The sequence below is a fragment of the Pipistrellus hanaki genome (assembly GCF_964339955.1).
Source record: "Pipistrellus hanaki genome assembly, chromosome: 8".
In the NCBI taxonomy this organism is placed as follows: domain Eukaryota; kingdom Metazoa; phylum Chordata; class Mammalia; order Chiroptera; family Vespertilionidae; genus Pipistrellus; species Pipistrellus hanaki.
This window is the reverse complement of record NC_140510.1, coordinates 26,591,413-26,610,177: the sequence shown is the minus strand read 5'-3', so window position 1 is coordinate 26,610,177 and position 18,765 is coordinate 26,591,413.

Genomic DNA, 18,765 nt, shown 5'->3' with positions numbered 1-18,765 from the left:
AAACTAATTTTTCTCTTTTCTTTATTTTGTTTTTTGTTATTATCCTTTTAACTTTAATTTATTTTTTAATTGTTTCTCTTTTTTTTGGATTAGTGTTCTACATTCTATTTTTATTTTTTGTTATCATTATTTTATTCTATCTTATTTTTTCCTTTATGCCAACCCTTTCTTCCTCACTATCCCTTTTTATCCTATTTATCTTCTCCTGTTCCTGCTTCAGTTTTTCTTTCTCCTTTCTTTTTTATCCTCATTAAAACTTGATCTTCTTTATCTGCTTAAAGATATCTCCTACATTACTATTGTAGGAGTCTCTGTTGGCTTACTCATATATCTAATTTCCTCTCCCCTGCTCCAAGTCCATGCACCTTTCTCTTTCTTCTTTCTTCACTAACCAATTTTTTCTTCTTATTGTTGTTTGTTTGATTGTTAGGTGTTTTTTTTAATTGTTTTTTTATGCTTTCATTTTTCCTCTCCTCATTTGTTTTCTTCTTCTAATAGCATAATTAGTTTCACTCATCAAAATCAGGCCTATCTGCTCTCTACTCTATTCTCCTTTTTCAAAAATAGGTGGATATATAGATAGATTAAAGAAAGGGAACAATTAAAAAATTATATATTAAATTATTTTTATATATATTCTTAATATATACATATTTTAATCATTACTATTATTTTTAAATTATTATTTGTTATTTGTTATGAGTATTGTATTTTTTACTTTTCTTCTTATAAACTCATTCTTTTTCTACCTCCTCAGTATTGAATCGTGGCCATTTCCCCACTTATTCAATTCCTTTACCTTACCTTCCGGAAGTAAGCTCTGCCTCTTCAGATTCAGCTCTCCTCTTTTTTTCTGTGTGTTTGTTGTTTGCATTTTTGGGTTAGTTGTTGGTTTTGTGGAGTTTTTCCCCCCCATATACGTATATTTTCCCCCTTCTTTTTTCTCTTACTTTTTTTTTCTTTTTCTTAATATCATTTTTGTGCTCTTTTCTCTTCCCTAATTCTCTTTTCTCTAGTGGTCACCTTTATTTGGCGTTATTGGGGTTGTGAATACATTCATGTTTTGTTCCCTCGGTGTCATATCTTGTAGAGTTATGTTTTGGGCTTAAAAGTAAGGTGGGAAATGATAAAAATCTTAGAGAACTCCAAAAACAGCAAAACGTTAGACATATGTTATAGCAATATTTTTACTGATGCAGCTCCTAGGTCAATGGAAACTAAGGAGAAAATAAACAAATGGGACTATTTCAAAATAAAAGCTTCTGAATAACAAAAGAAACCATCAACAAAACAACATGGTTTCTCACTGCATGGGAGAACATATATGGCAATGCTATTTCAGATAAGGGTTGAATCTCCAAAATTTACAGAGAACTCATACAATTTAATAAGAGGAAGATAAATAATCCAATCAAAAAATAGGCAAAGGACCTAAATAGACACTTTTTGAAAGAGGACATACAGAAGGCCAAGAGACATATGAAAACACGCTCAAAGTCACTAATCATCCCAGAGATGCAAATCAAAACGACATGTGATACCATCTCACACTTGTCAAGCAGGCTATCATCAACAAAAAGACAAAGGACAAGTGTTGGCAAGGATGTGAAGAAAAAGGAACCCTTATGCATTGCTGGTGGAAATGCAGACTGGTGCAGCCATTGTGGAAAACAGTATGAAGTTCCTTTAAAAAGTTAAAAACATAACTCCCATTTGATTGAGTGATCCCACTTCTAGGACTATATTCCAAGAAACCAAAGATACCAATTAGAAAGGATATATGCATCCCCATTTCATAGCAGCACAATTTATAATAGCTAACATTTGGAAACAGCCTAAGTGCCCATCAGCAGATGTGTGGATTAAAAAACTGTGGTATATCTACACAATGGGATACTATGCTGCTATAAAAAAGAAGAAACTTTTACCATTTGCAACAGCATTGATGGAACTGGAGAGCATTATGTTAAGCGAAATAAGCCAGTGAGAGAAAGAGAAATATCACATGATCTCACTCATTTGTGGGCTATAATAATCAACATAAACTGATAAATAATAATAGATCCAGAAACAAAGGGCATGGAACAGGGGGTCAGAGATCAACCAAAGGACTTGTATGTATGCATATTAGCACAATCAATGGACACAGACACTGGGTCAGTAGGGGCTTGCCCTCAGGGATGGGAGTGGATGGGGGGAGGTGTCAATCTGGGAAAAAGGAAACATATGTAACACTTTAAACAATAAAAAAAAAAAATGACCTAACAAACACTTCTTCAAAGAGGACATACAGATGGCTAAGAGACATATGAAAAAAATGCTCAAAGTAACTATTCACCAGAGAAATAATATTAAATCTACAATGCAGTATCACCTCACATGTGTCAGAATGACTACATCAACAAATCAACAAATAACAAGTGCTGGCGAGGATGTGGAGAAAAGGAAACCCTAATACACTGCTGGCAGGAATGTAGACTGGTACAATCACTATAGAAAACGGCATGGAATTTCCTCAAAAAAGTAAAAATGGAACTGTCATTTGACCCGGGGATCCCACTTCTAGGAACATACCCTAAGAATCACGAAACACCAATCAGAAAGAAAATATGCACCCATATGTTCATAGAAGCACAATGTACAATAGTTATGATCCAGAAATAGCCCAAGTGCTCATCAGTAGATGAGTGGATAAAAGAGCTGTGGTACATTTATACCATAGAATACCATGCAGCAGTAAAAAGGAATCATCTCTTACCCATTGAGACAGAATGGAGGGATCTGGAGAGTATTATGCTAAATTGAATTAAGCCAGTTAGAGAAAGATAAATATCAAATAATCTCACTCACATGTGGATTCTAATGAACAAAATAAATTGATGAACAAAATAGAACCAGAGACATAGAACATGGGACAGACTGTGAATTTCAGAGGGAAGGCAGGGGTAGGGATGGTGGTAGGGAGAGATCAGCCAAAGAACTTGTATTTATATATGCATAACCCACGAACACATACAACAGTGTGGTGAAGGCTTAGGTGGCAAGTGTAGAATGGAGAGGGTCAATGGGGGAAAATGGAGACATCAATAATACTTTCAACAATAAACACACATTTTTAAAGTAAAATTTTACACTGAAAATTTTTTTCTGCAATGTAAGTTAGAACATTGTGTTAGTTAAATTACATTATTTTTTTAAGTACATATATTTTAAGATGACATTAAATGGGGATAGATAAAGTCAAAAGGTAGAACTGATTTGAGGACATATTTTTATCAGCGGATTTTTACACAAATAAAAGAGATAGACATTGAGAAAACAAGCATGGGAATCTTATGAAAATTATAGAAATGAATAAAATGTGAAAAATTTCAATTTTTTTACTTTGTTCTTTTTCAAACAACCTTTATAATTTTTTTCCAGAGAGAAATAGGGCCAATATAATTTTTGGTGTGGAGAAAGAAAATAAAGTTTCTTGGAGGTCCAGGAGCAAGCCACATGTTAGTTGCATATTTGTGGTATTTCAGTGCTGAAATTTAATGTTTTGCTTGAAATAATTAATCTTTTTGTTAGTGTCTTTTATTGTATAGATCTTAAATGGTAAAGTGGTCATATTTAGTCATAATTTCATTGCTATGGTTAACGTTATGTGTCAAGCTGGCTAGGCTGTGGTATCCAGATATTCAGTCAAACACCAGTTTAGACTTCACTGTGAAGATATTCTATAAATGATATTAATATTCAAATTAGTAGACTTTATGTAATGCAGAAAACTTTCTATGATGTGGGTGGGTCTTGTCCAATCAGTTGAAAGCCTTAAGGTAAATAAGACTGAGGTTCCAACCCTAGAAACAAATAATTCTACTCCCAAGAGTTTTTTGACTCAAACAGCTATATTAATTCTTCCCTGGATCTCCAGCTTCACCACCTGCCCTGCAGATTTTGTACTTTATAGCCTCCACAATCATGTGAGCCAATTTTGTAAAATATTCCTCTCCCTCTCCCTCTCCCTCTCCCTCTCCCTCTCCCTCTCCCTCTCCCTCTCCCTCTCCCTCTCCCTCTCCCTCTCCCTCTCCCTCTCCCTCTCCTTTTCCCTCTCCCTCTCCTTTTCCCTCTCCCTCTCCCTCAATTCTAATTGTTTGGAGAATCCTGTCTAATATACCAGTACCTGGAAACATCTTGTACTACACTCTTAAGAGTGACACTAAAGTTTGGCCAAATCAGAGCGTTCTATAAGAGTTCTTCCAGAGAGACGACTTGTTTGGATCTCTCTAAGGATGGGATTTGGGAAATGCTAGAAGCCTAGCCAGTTATCATTTTTCACATGAATGTACTGTGGGGCACAATTTCAAAACCAGTTAGAATGCAGTTATTTGGGGATTTATGGAACAGTTTTATACTTTGCATTGTATCTATAGTTAAATGAGTAATTATTAAGGAATGTGGAGCTTTAGCATAATTTAAATTATTGATCAATTATTCTGTCAGCCATTCTATTTCCTGCTCTGACTGTTGGGTGGTCTTCATGGGAAGGTTCCAAGGAGAATGGCACACAACAAACTAAAGTCAAAGTGTTTCAAGGAACCAGGAAATGAAACATATGTTATATTTATACCAGAGCAGGTATTTTCAACTTTTTTCATCTCATGGCCCACATAAATTACTAAAATTCTGCAGCACACTAATATATATATATATATATATATATATATATATATATATATATATATATATATATATATATAATTTTGATTCATTTACACCAGACAGTTATGGTTGTGTTGGCTGTTGTCATTTTTTTAGGGCATGTTTTAGAAATTCTTGCAGCATACCAGTGAAAATCACTGGACTAGAATCCAAACAGAGTATAAGCAAATGCCCAAAGACTAAAAAGGATAGTGATTGAAAGTAATGTAGTCTGTTGCATTTGTTCAAAATGTAAAACTTTCAGCATTTTCTGTTTTTGGTTCTCTCAGTTTCAAAAGTAATTTTAGTACTCCTTTTTAAAATATTTGAATCCTAGTTGATCAATGTTATAGATTGGCTACATAAAAAATTAGTAAGTGAAATGGAATAATGTCACTTCTCCCTTTCATTATTGCCTCACTTTAAGTTTGGTAAGTTATGTTACTATTTTTAATTGCCTAGTAACTATATCTATATTTTAAGTCAAAAACCAAAAATTATTTTTCCCCCTACACTCTCATCTATCTACCAATATTCTTCACCTCATCCTCAGATACTTTTCAGTTTTACACACACACACACACACACACACACACACACACACATATATATATATATATATATATATATATATATATATATATATAAATTTGCACTGTCAGATTTTATGCCATATATGTTGTTTTGTTACTCTTTAATGTCTATAAACATACAATAGAAAAAAACATATACATCATTTATAATATTTTTGCTCTATTATTCAATGTACAATCAGGTAGCATATAATATATAAAATGTTTTAAAAAGTGCTTGCTATATTTCAATTTGATTCATAATGGTCCTTGTTGGGCAACTCTGTTTTGCCTGCACTTTTAATCACATTATCTTTGTAATTTTTAAGACAAGAAACTCTCTTAACTCATTATATAACTAAAAATGTAATCAGACATTTTCTTTTTAAGTCCCCTTTTTCTTCCTGAAAACATTGAACTAAGAACCCCCTGGCTTCATTTTTCATTATATGTCAGACCTGTGGCCAAACCATCAGTCTAATATATATATATTTTTTATGTTTCTGAATGAGTTTCACTTTTTCATGGATTTTTTGATACTGATTACCATAGACTCCTTGTTTAATTAATTAGAGGACATCAAATATTTTTTTAAAGCAAGGATGTGCTAGAGTGCCATTTCTAAATTCTTGAATATTTGAAACTCATTATTTTGCCTTCATACTTGATTGAAGATGTGTTGGATGTTCTCAGTTGCATTTTCAATTACTCTGTAACTATTCTTCAGTGGTACACTCAAAACCTCCAGTTCATTAACCTTTTACTTTGTCCAAATCCATCAACTCTCTCTTTTTTTTATCCACTTTAGGTCTCATGATCCATCATTTTAAGAACATTCTTGCCAATAACCAGCTTCCGCCTTCTGTCTTTTTATCACACTTATTTTGAGAAAATTCAAACTTGATGATCCTGGACCCATCCCTGAGTATCTAAGCATAAGTGGAGAAATTTATACAATAGAACATATTAATCTTACCATAAACATCTTAACACTCACTTCAAATGATTTTTCAATTTGCATTCTATTTATCTGGGCATGCACTTGCAGCTAGATCCTTCCCATCAATAATTAAAAAATGCTCAAGTGTCCCATCCTAAAAGATAAAGTCACTGTCTCTCTTGAGCATATATTTCTTACTTTCCAACTATCACATTCTCACCTTTCCTACAGACTTCTTTTGTGCAAGTTTCAACTTTCTCAATGCTAGTTTACATTAATATGCTATCTGCTTTAAAATTTCATCAAAATCTTTGGTCCATTTAGGCTCTTTAATTTCATTGTTGATATTATGGATTTGGTAGGTTTTTTTTACATTCTTCTAAATGTAGTGTGTGGGGAGAAAATAAATGCTTGTTTTCAGATTATTATCTTGCATTTGTATACTGCATCAATATAGACTTAAGGGAGATAAGGAGATGACATAGAGGACACATTTGTTCTTTAATGAATAAACCTGTGTTACAACAAACATGTGAGAGCATGATGCAATCAAAGTATTTATAATAGGGTTGCTTTACACTGGAACTATGTACAAGTAAAGAGGAATGAAAATGGAGATTACTATGATGAATATGTAATTTGTTTTATTTTTGGGGGGAGAAAAGATAAAGGAATTGGAAACTTTGGTTTTCTTTTAATACATTAAAGAAATTAATTTATTCTCTATCTTCCTTCCCTAATATCCTTGTTTTTCTTCAAACATTAAGTTGGTCACATAGAGAGTTACAGTGCAACCGAAGTAAATTAGACAAATAGTATCTCTTCTCAATACTTGGTTTTTCATTAATTTCTTGTAATGCTCACAAAAGTATTTCAACTTGAAAAGTATGACAAGATTTTGGTTGAAAAATTCTAAATTCAGTAAAATAGGTGTCTTCAGGTATTCCTAACTCTGGTATATACATGAAACAATGCAATAATAAGAAAACCTAGTATACAATTTTTACACAAAGTAAAAGTAGCGCTGTTTGCTGAGAATTTTAATAAATAACACCTAGCTCAATGTGATACCACTTTGGTTGCAAAAAACTTCATAATTTCTCACAAGTCATATTTATGATATAGAACATGGTAATTCAGCTTCCTACTGAGTCTGTGATTTCATTTTAAGTTAAATTATTGTAAATCATTGGCCACACTCAGGGTCTATGAAGTATCAATGATCTTGTCATGTACCCCAATAGGAATGTAAAATTTTACATATAATAATTTATATATATGATTCCTAGATTATAGGAATAACTACATTCTTAAAAATATATGGACACAGGATACTTTATTTAAATTATTGTGTTATAATGATTTCTTTTTCTCAAAAACACTTGTGTTAAAAATTTTGGCATACTAATTATATGTTGGTAATATTTTAAAAAATCACCACTTTAAAACTTTATTTTCACGCTAAACACCATTTTGAAATTGGTGCGTTATAAAAATCCAGAATATATGTCAGCTCTTTTATCAAATCATAACTTTATTTTTCCTCAGTTAATTTTTGATGTCATATAAGAATATCATTTTCTGGTATGTAGTAATTTTTCTGGTGTACTGTAACTTGCTTATCCAATCGATATACATATAATGGATCTATTCCTATTGAATTGTGTCACTGTGTAATACCCTGGGGACCTTCTGAGTGCTATCCTTAGTGACTAATGAGACACTACAAAATATGGGAGAATGCCTGGTACTTAAGTCACAAAAACACTATGGATGGGGTCCAAGTCTTACCAAATCCCACACTTTGGCTAATGGTTCCATTGAGAGTCCCTTTAATCAGCTTCCTATGACACATGTAAAATCACAAAATCAGTCTATGAAATTTCACATTTAGGAACTTGATAATGCAAAAGAGATGCTTTTATTGCCTGAACAAGTTCTGGTGAACATTTTAGTTTTTATGGTTACTTCTTATATGTCTCTGGCACCTACACCACTTTGTGAACCTAAATACCTGGTCTAGAGTAATTGATGAATTTTTGAGAAAAGAGTACAAAAGTGGGCAGATGTCATCTAGTTATTGGTAAAGTATCTATTCTGGTTTCTTTAAGCCCGAGATTCTGCAATATAACTAACCCCAAAGTAAACCAGTGATTGAACACCACAGCCAAAAGTTATACCCCTCATCAGGACACGAGATTGGATCATCCTAGAAAGTGTCTTCTCGCCAAGATCTTGATCTGATCATTCACTTCCCTCCTCACAATTTAAATACTTCATATTTTGGCACATAAGGTGGTACAAAATATTTTATGTGAAGCTTTTTAGAAATCCTTTTTAAAAAATGTCATAGCTAACAATGCATGTCTTTAATTTTTAAACAGAGTTTCATGTACAAGTTTTGATATTTTAAAAGATACATTGTCCTTTGCTCATAAATTCTTTAAGAATTAAATATTTGCATTCACCCAAACTATCATCTTATCTTCATTTTCCTTTTATTATTTAGATATAACAACTATTGCGCCTAATATTAAATTATTATGTTCAAGGTCAATGGGGGAAAAAAGATATATATCTACTACTATATGTAATACTTTAAACAATAAAAATATTATGTTAATTGAATTACTACAGCTTGAGAACATCATGGCCACGAAGTTTTTATAATTGAGATAGGCAAGATATGGAAACAACCTATGTGCCTATCAGTGGATGAATGTATGAAGGAGATGTGGTATATAAACAATGAAATATTAAACAGCAATTGGAAAGAAGGAAATCCTATCATTTGCAACAACATGGGTGGAAATTGAGGGCATTTTGCTAAGTTATATAAGTCAGACAAAGATAAATACTGTATAATCTCACTTATATGGGGAATCTAAAACATTGAACTCATAAAAACAGAAAGCAGAATAGTGGTTAGTATGGACTAATGGGGAGGTGGGATGGTAATTGGGAAAATGTGGTTTAAGGGTACAAACTTGCAAGAAGTAAATAAATTAGTCCAGGAGGTCTATTGAGCATAGTGATTGTGGTAACAATACTATGTCATAAACTGCAGAGCTGCTAAGAGACTAGATATTAACTTTTTCTCATCACAAAAAATAAATGAAAATTATGTCAAGTAATAAAGATGGTAGCTAATGTTACAAATGGCAATCATATTACATTATATGAAGATGTCAAATTAGCAACTTGAATAGATGAAACTTATAGATTGTTATATGTCAGTTACACCTCAATTAAAAATGTATGGGGGAAATGAATAAAACATTTCACAGTAGCTAAACACACTTTTGACTCCATGTTCTATAGAAGGAAATAAGAAGATATAGAAGGATAATTTAAAGCTGGCAGGTTCCTGTGCCTAGAACATAACTTAAAACATAGTTTTAAAAGCAGAAATTTGAATTAATAATAATTGTCTTTATTTATAAAATACAACAAGTAGAAACTCCTTAGGTCTATAAATTGCTATGAAATTTATATCGTATGTTGACTTTTCTTCTGACCTTCAAATGCATTAGAATAACACCATATTTCTCATTTTTTTTTGCCTATTATTGCTCTCTTAGAAGCCTTTAGTTATGTTTATCTAACCCTCCCATGACATTTTAGTGTGTGTACTATGTATTAGGTACCACATGTATATATCTGTGAGTTATATATAAAAAGTGTCATTTTTTTCAACCCCTAAATAAGTATTACCCCTTCAGGGCAATATTTTTGAGGATCCCTGAAGTAACTCTAAGCCTGTGAGTTAAATTTATTTTTTTAAGGCATCAAAACCATGGATATCTATTTTTTTAAAAAATGATTCAAATTATACCATCACATATTTAAAAATTAATTTATTGGCCTAAAAGTTATTCTGTATGAGATTTTCACATACACACAAAAAAAATTCTGTAACACTTGGTTCCATTCTGAGTGATATACAAAAGGGCCAAATCATCTCACTTTGAAAACTAACGCATTTTGATTTTAAAAGCTCCCATGTAACGTTTGACCCAACATGGCTATGAAAGTGGAAGCTGGCTAGTTCTGCTTTAAGATATGCATGAGCTTGATCATCGGCTTTCCCATCTTTTCCTCACACCCACAGCAAAGGGAAGGAGAGTTTGAGAGAAGTTGAAAACCAGAAGAAAGTTACCATCAGAGATGATTGAAATAACTATGCTACATGATATAAAAAGGGAGGTTGGTAATTACTTTTTATTGCAATGATCACATTTCTGCAATTTCAGAAGTCTAAGGCAGGCAGAGTGTGGTTGTATCATTAGCTGGAAACTCCCTTAGTTATTTTGTGGGGGCATAGGTAATTTCTGATTGTGACTTGTGCAATCTGATGATCACTGGAGAGGCACTAATATAACACTCAACGAGGAAAATGGCCATTTGAAAAGCTAAGTGGCTAGCCTCCATCTCCAATACAGCCCCAGCACTTTTGTTGACATAATCGAATTTTATATATCAAGATATAATGTTCAAAATTACGTTTTAGTTTATATGTGCATAGTTCTTTCACAAAAATCAAAATTAATTCATAATAAGGCACTATCAGTGCTTTTCAGTTTTATTATGATATTTGGCTAAAAGAAGATGTTTTAAAAAGATGTAAATGCATAGAGAAAGACAAGTATCACACAATCTCACTTATATGAGGAATCTAATGAACAAAATAAACTAATGAAGGGAGTGGATCCAGAGACATGAAAGCATGGGACAAAATGTGGGCTCTTGGAGGGAAGGCAGGGGAGAATGGGTGGGTGGGAGGTGATCAAACAAAGAACTTGTATATATATATTTGCATAACCCATAGACACAGTCAACAGGGAGGTGAAGGCCTGTGGTTGGGGGATAGGGGTAGGGGCAGGCTGGAGGGGGTTAATGGAGGGAAAAAAGGAACATATGTAATACTTTCAATAATAAAGATTTTAAAAAATTAAATGCATAGTAAAATCAAGTCATTAATGCTAAACTAAAATTCTATTGTTTGATAACTAAAAATATTTCTTTCAACTTGGTACAAGTGATAGAATGCAGTGGATATCAATAAAATCAGTATTGCCCAATTCAACCTTGATAAACCAGACGTCCTCTCCTTAACCCTCTTCCATACTGAGTCAGTTTTTCATTCCTCCTTTGCTCATACATGGCTTGCTGCAGAAGGAATGGGAGGACTTTCCCTCAGTATCATTTTTGACAGTGATGAGAGGTGAAAATGGCAAGAATGTACATGGACAAGTCAGAATTGAGACCAATAAAGCAAGAAGGAAAATTAAATAGAGATTTTGTGATTATTTTCTCCCTTTCTCACCTGTTTGACTTGAGTTTTCTGCCCTCCTTTCACAACTGAATGTTGCCTTCGAGGAGAATAATTTTAAAAATGAGTTCTATTAGAAAAATCTTATGATAGGAGTATTTCACTATGACAGCAATTAGTCAATAGAGAACATGATTTAAATCCATATAACTTAAATTGAAACATATATTTTCATTAAAATAACTGTTATGTACAGATTAAGTACATAATCCTTGGATATATTAATTGTCCATTATATATATATAGAAATGATTTTTAAATCACTCAAATTCACTTTGTAACATAAGCAAGTTAATAAATGGAGACCAGGCTTGAAAAAGAGAACCTTTCCCTCATTTATTTTCTAGGATGTTCTGATTATTGAGAGCTACAATTGGAGAGGGCTGTAATAGCACAAAAAGAAAAGAAAAAACTTTGGATAAGAAAATCTACATTTAATATTAGGTTTTATTATATTAAATAATTATATGATAGTTTTATAGGTTCTTAAACATCCCCAAGCCTCAGTTTCTTCACCAGCAATAGTAAACACACAAAAAGTATAAAATTACATTGCCAAATTTTTTATGGGAAAATGTTATGTAAACCTAAAGCATCAGAATGTAATGTGTGGCCAACGCAGCAGAAAAGGGCTTTGTAAAACAGAGCCTGCACTGATCTGGAACCTGCAGGGTTTTATGATAATTAAACTTGGCCACTATGTTAGATAGTAAATATTTTAACTCCTAATAAGTGCATATATTTAGTTAGTTATTTATATCTCCACTCATCCAACACACACGTACTCAAGAGTATCATGTGTGTTATCTCATGGAAGTTGCTATATGACTCAGGGTAAGATTAGCTGTGTTTTGATGGTAACAACCCAAACATCCCACTGGAGTAACACAATCACAGCTTATCTCTAACTCATAGAACAGTCAGTCTATCAAATTTCCTTGACTCTTCTCCAAGCTATGGCTTTGATTTAGAGACCTGGGTTCAACTCCTATCTCTAAAATGTGACTGAGAAATTACTCAATATTTGAAATTATCAGTTCCATCATTTGTATTTTGAGGACAATAATGGTAGCTGCCTAGAGAGAAAATTAAATAATATGGAAGCACTTTGCACCAAAGTGGCACAGAGCATGAGCGCAAGCAATGGGAGTAATTCTTTTTCTGGGAACAGCCAGGGTGAAGGTAATAATAAACCCATTTGAGATATCGCAAGGCTTTCTTTCTCTTCCGATCTTTATGGGAGCAAAACTTCAGGTTTACAGTTTACCCACCACCTCTGCCCACTGAGAAGCCCCTTCTGGTATCTGACTGTCAATATGAAAAGCTTCATTCTTTACACCTGAGCTGTACTTTGGACACCTTCTTAGCAATTCTCTCTCCTTGCCTGGTATTTCTGGGGTAGGCCAAGCGGACTCAGGGATGCCTTTTCTTCTTTCAGAATGACTTTTTTTTCACTTTGGGAGTTCAAGTGTTCCAGGCTCAGAGTCCTAATCACACTACATCTTAAGGTCCCCGAATCATTTTAGAGTAGTTTTGCCTTACGTGCTGCCACCTTTTCTGACTGAGGAAACTAAAAAAGACAGCCTTGTCTGGCCAGGGTGGCTCAGTAGTTGAGTGTTCACTCATGAACCTGGAGGTCACAGTTCAGTTGCCTGAGTGGAGGCCTTGGTCTCTGGGAGCTGGCGGGCAATAGGCAGCTGATTGATGATTCTCTCCTAACTTACGTTTCTCTCTCCCTCTACTTTCCTCTCTCTGAAATCAATAAAAACATATTAAAAAAAAAAAAAAGACAGCCTCTATGTTTGTGTTCTCCTATTTGAGCCATGTTGGAAGATCCATCAAGCTTTTATCCCCACCCAGGACTCCCAGCCATTCATTTCCAGTCAGCAAAATAGACCTGACCTGGGACTGTGGGGGAACATTCACCCTTGTTTGGCTCCTTTTACCTAAAAAAACACACAAATTAACAAGTTTACAAAGAAACAAATAAAAATTCCATGGTAGAGAGTCTATAATGAATATGACAACCCTTTTCAGAAATCCAGGAAGGGTTAAGTAGATACCAGAGACTGTGACCCCCTCAGGCTGTTCTGCTCGGTTTTCTTAAAGGAATATTGTATTAAGTGTTGTATCATGAGAAAGCAGGAAACTCTTTAAACTCCCCATCAGACTGTGCAGTTCTGTGAGGAGAGCTGCTGTGTCTTCTTCCTTATGCACTTCTCCTGCCTTACTCGATGTTTGACCCATAGTAGGTGCCTGACACACATCTGTGTTGAACAAACATTTGCCGCACATTTATCTTTGCTTCCTGTGCTGATAGCTCATACAAAGACCAACCACATACGTAACAAGCTTTTCCAAAGGAGTACTTCTACTTTAAAACTGGATTTCCAAAAGTATGATGTAGCAGAAAAAAAACTTACTGAGGGACATCTAACTTTTAGTAGTTTTAACCTTCAAACTTGGAGGATGAAAAAGAATTGTAAATTGGAAACAAAATCTCAAAGGCAAGTAGACTGGCCCACAAATGAATACAGAGAGACTTTAAAATTAATGTTATCACTATAGCGTGGCATATTTTCCCCCAGCATTTTAAGTTACTTTAAAGTTGAGGAATTAAACCATCCAAACAATTGTTCTAAGACCTTTTTCAAAGCTGTATTTCAAACTGCATCTTGTTAATAGGGGATAATGGTGAGAAAGCCCCGTCTTAGGACTGGAGAGTCACATAAAATATATAATTTTGCCCAGTGGTACATTCCGGCCAGAGATCGTTCAATAAAAGAAATGAATATATACGAAAAATGTTCAGAGATAATTATGCTAGTTTTTCAGCCTAAATACCTCGGAATTTGCAAAGACAGCTCAGAGACAAAAGAGATACCACTAAAATTCAGTGCAATAGATTTCTCCATTTGTAGTGACAGGAACATCTCTCTCAATATTACTTAGCTAATGAAGGAATAGATCTGCTGTGAAGTTCCTAGGAGGCTCATTTTCTTGAGTACAGTAGTAAAAGTTAGCTGATGAATGACCTGAACTGCTTAATGTGTCTCCTTATAACTTCTGAGCAGCAAGGCGTATCCAGGCAAGTACCGAAGGAGTTATCCTCAGGAGGCCCTGGTGTCCTTGCAGGTTGTCAGAGGCAATGAGCCAGGTTTATTTCAAATGGCTCCTTAAATGAACATTTATTTTGTGCCAGTAACACGTTTTTGATTAACAGCTCCTTTTGACTAATTCGCTTCCCAAAACAGCCCAATAAAGGACTCATTTAAAGCATAATTAAAAGCATGTTATTGCTAGTAGTTAATACTGATTAAAACAGGCATTAAGACAATAATCGTTGGAGGAGAGTAAGCACCCCCTAGTCAGAATAGCATCCATCCTTACTGTTTTTATGCTCACATACAGAAATGGCGACCGACCTGACAAGTCAGAGCAAGGGCTCGTTCTTTGTGGAGTCATATACAAATATGTTCTGTTAGTTTATTTTAATAAGCGAGCAGGTCTTTATATAGGTAGGGCATTGATTGTTTTTTTCTTATGGGAAGCATTTGTGTATTAAGACACTTTTAATCATTGTGAACTGAACTTGGCTGTACATGGGTAGCTTGGCTCTTCTTGTATATTAATGGGATCCAATCCCTGGTTCTTTCTACTTGCTCTCAGGACATCAAACTCCCTTAGTCACATTTTGGATTTAATGCAGTGAATGTTTTTATTACTTTATTTGACCCATTTGTTTTCAGATTGCCTCATGTTCAAATAATATTCTGCTGTGGTGTAAGAGAAAAAATAACCCCCTAGATCACATGTGTCAAACACAAGGCCCGCGGGCCAAATCCAGCCCGCCAGGCCTTGCAATGTGGCCCGCACCGCGCTGTCATCACTGCACTCCGCTGTCAGTTTATGACATTGTCAGTTTATGACTGTTCAGTAAACCATTCGGCCCGCGATTTAGGCTGGATTTTAGATTTTGGCCCCTTCTCTGATTGAGTTCGACACCCCTACCCTAGATGATTTTGATTCTTTTTTTTAATACCTTTTAAAACAGCAATGGTGTTAATGAATACTATATGAAATAAGCACATTAAGATTTTGTAACAACTTCTGTTTTTGCATTAAATGATATATTTTCAAGAATTATGTAAGTAACATAGAAAGTGCATGTGTTTTATATGAGTGATTATTTCATTGAACACAGAAATACAGAAAACAGCTACCACTTCACATTTTTTCTAAAAATATTTTTCTTATGATCAATTTTATATTTAAGTATAACCTCTTGTTTTTGTACCTATTCAAGAAGGCATTCAGTGAAAATAATGACAATTCAGATTGTGTATGCTTGATCAGAGCGAAGCTGCCTATAGAGGTTAGATATGTAATAAGGCATCTTAAAAATTTAGCATAAAATATGGCAGAGATGAAACAACACCAGCGGATTTGATCATTTGTTTCTTGGTCCCGTTTCACTTCAAGAGCCCCTGGACAGTCTCCCCTACAGAAGTCACTACCAGCCGCCTTGGCCAAGTGCATTTATCAAGGATGATTTGTCTCTGCCTTCATGGATCCAAACAGGGTCAAGCATCACTATAGTCGCAGGAGTCCAATCTCCAAGTCTTGTAAGGTTTGTGGAGATAAAAATGTTGAAAACAAACAGTAGCAACAACAACAAAACTTGTTAGACAGTATGTGGTGTAAAATTGTCCGGGCAAATATATAATAAGAAAGAGAGAAAGCCTTATGCAAATGTGATAGAGATATATTATTGTGTTGTTGTTGTTTTTTCATTCCATGTAGGCTTTTCACACATCTCATAGCTAAATGATACCAAGAACTTTTGAAAATGTCTCCCCCTTCCTATTTGGTTAACCACCCACACTGCCATCAAATGCAAATATGATCTCAACTTGCCCCTAGTTAAAATCTCTCCATTATGCACATTGATTCTTTTTGACAGGGCATAATTCTTTAATTATCTGACCTCAACCTATACTTTCAGTCAGATGTTCTGATCTGCTGTCTGGTGGGCATCATGAACCCTCCTCACAGAACCAAACTGCTTCTTCCTTCTCCAAATGTGCATTCTGTGTCCACCTGCTCTTTTACGTACACATCTCTCTGCTCACAGTCACTCTGTGTGAAATGTGGTTTTGGTGTGTTGTGTTTTGTTTTGTTTTTCACATTCTTCATGAATGTCAGACTTCTATTCATCTTCAGGTTGCAAGTAGCAAATAAACATTAAGGACATCATGTGCATTTTAATTTCAAATACCAAATATTTTGGGGCATAAGTATATCCTATGCAATGATTTTACCTCCCCCAGTTATAACTAAAACAAATAACTACAAAAAATTTGACTTTTCTCCTAAACAAAAACAATAAGTCCTTGAACTTGGATGTGTTCAGTTTTCACTCCTATCAGCTAGTGAAAACTGGTACATAATATTTTTTTAATTTTATATATTATTAATATTGTGTTAACATACATAGCTATTTCTAACAGTAAATAAAATTCAGGTAATATTTTGAACTAACAGATCAGCTTAGGTGGATAGGTTAATCAGAGGGTTGATCTTGACAGCTATACAGTATGGGCTGGGTTTCTTATCCTATATAATAAAAAGCTAATATGCAAATAGACCGAACTACAGAACAACCAGAATAACTGAACAACTGGTCACTATGACGTGCGCTGACTACCAGGGGGTTTGTGTGCAACATGGCAGGTGTTGGCCACAGTGGGATGGTGGAGCCAGGTCAGCAAGGGTGCCAGACCAAGACGGAGTGCTGGCTGCTGTCACTGGGGAAAGCCTCTGGTGGTTACTGAAAATTCTTTGCTCCCATGCACTGGATTTCCACTCAATGTTCCCCCTTGCTGCTGGCGCTGGCCCCTGCCCCACTCGTACCCACAGCTGGCACTGGAGCCACCGATCACACCTGCTGCTGATGCCCAGCACCAGTCCCTATTACTCAACATCATCAGTGAGTGCGAGTGGTGGCTGCTGGCCCTGAGGGTTTATCCACATCCCCCTGCTCCTAAGAGGTAATTGGGGTAGCAGAAGCAATTTGTACCCACTGTTGGTGCTGGCCCCAATTCCTCCATGCCTTCAGCAAGTGCAAGTTGGGCTGGTGCCATCAGCATGTGGGAGTAGTAGCTGTAGGAACAGGGCTGCTGGCAGACAGGGGCTGGGGGCTGTGGCAGAGGGGCCAAGCGGGGGTAGAGAGAATGGGCCGAGAACCACCCCTGTACCCACCGCAGCCTCACAGCCCACAGTTCCTTTCAAGCTGCATGAATTTGTGCACTGGGCCCCTAGTGTAATATAGTTAAGAGTATGGCTAGACAATTTAGTTGTGAAATCTGACCTAGTCTCTTAGTGCCTCAGTGTCCAAGTGGGGATCACAAAAATGTGAATAAAATGTGACTACTAGGGAAAAATGCATGAGTTAATAGATATAAATATCTCAGATGTGCTTGTGGTTAAGTTTTACATTAAAGTGAGCCTTTATATTAATTTCAGGTGCAGACCTCAAAAGAAGCAATCACCATCAGTGACCTTAAAAAATATCTATGTGCCCTAACCAGTTTGGCTCAGTGTATGGAGAGTCTGGCGGTGGACTCAAGGATCCTAGGTTTGATTCCGGTCAAGGGCATGTATCTTGGTTGCGGGCACATGCCACTGGGGAGTGTGCAAGAGGCAGCTGATCAATGTTTCTCTCTCATCAATGTTTCTGACCCTCTATCCTCTTCCTTCCTCTCTGTAAAAAAAAATCAATAAAATATATTTTTAAAAATATCTATGAATATAAGTGTCTATCATCTTAAAGTAGAAAATTATTTGTGTCTTCCTTTGCTCTTGATCCAATCTGTTCTTCTCTCCCTTCTGCTCTGTCTCAGGACAAGGGCCCAGACAGACAACAAGTCCCCTGCCCTCTGGCTTAAGCAGGGTCAGCCACTGGGAAAATGGGCAGGAGGCCGGAAGATGGGGCTTAGGGAATGCATTGCACTGGTACCAGTGGCTGACTGGGTCCCAGGACCTGAAGTCAGTCAGCAGATTTGGGCAAGGGCTCTGTCTCTATGGCATGCCCTTCCTCTGGGGTCTAGTAGCCACCTCATTCCCTGTACCCCGCAGACCTGTGGTTGTGGGCATTTCACTCTTACCAGTCCCAGGGATGTGCCCTTCCTGAGTTATACTATGCTTTGCATACAACATTGAAAAGAGTTTATTAA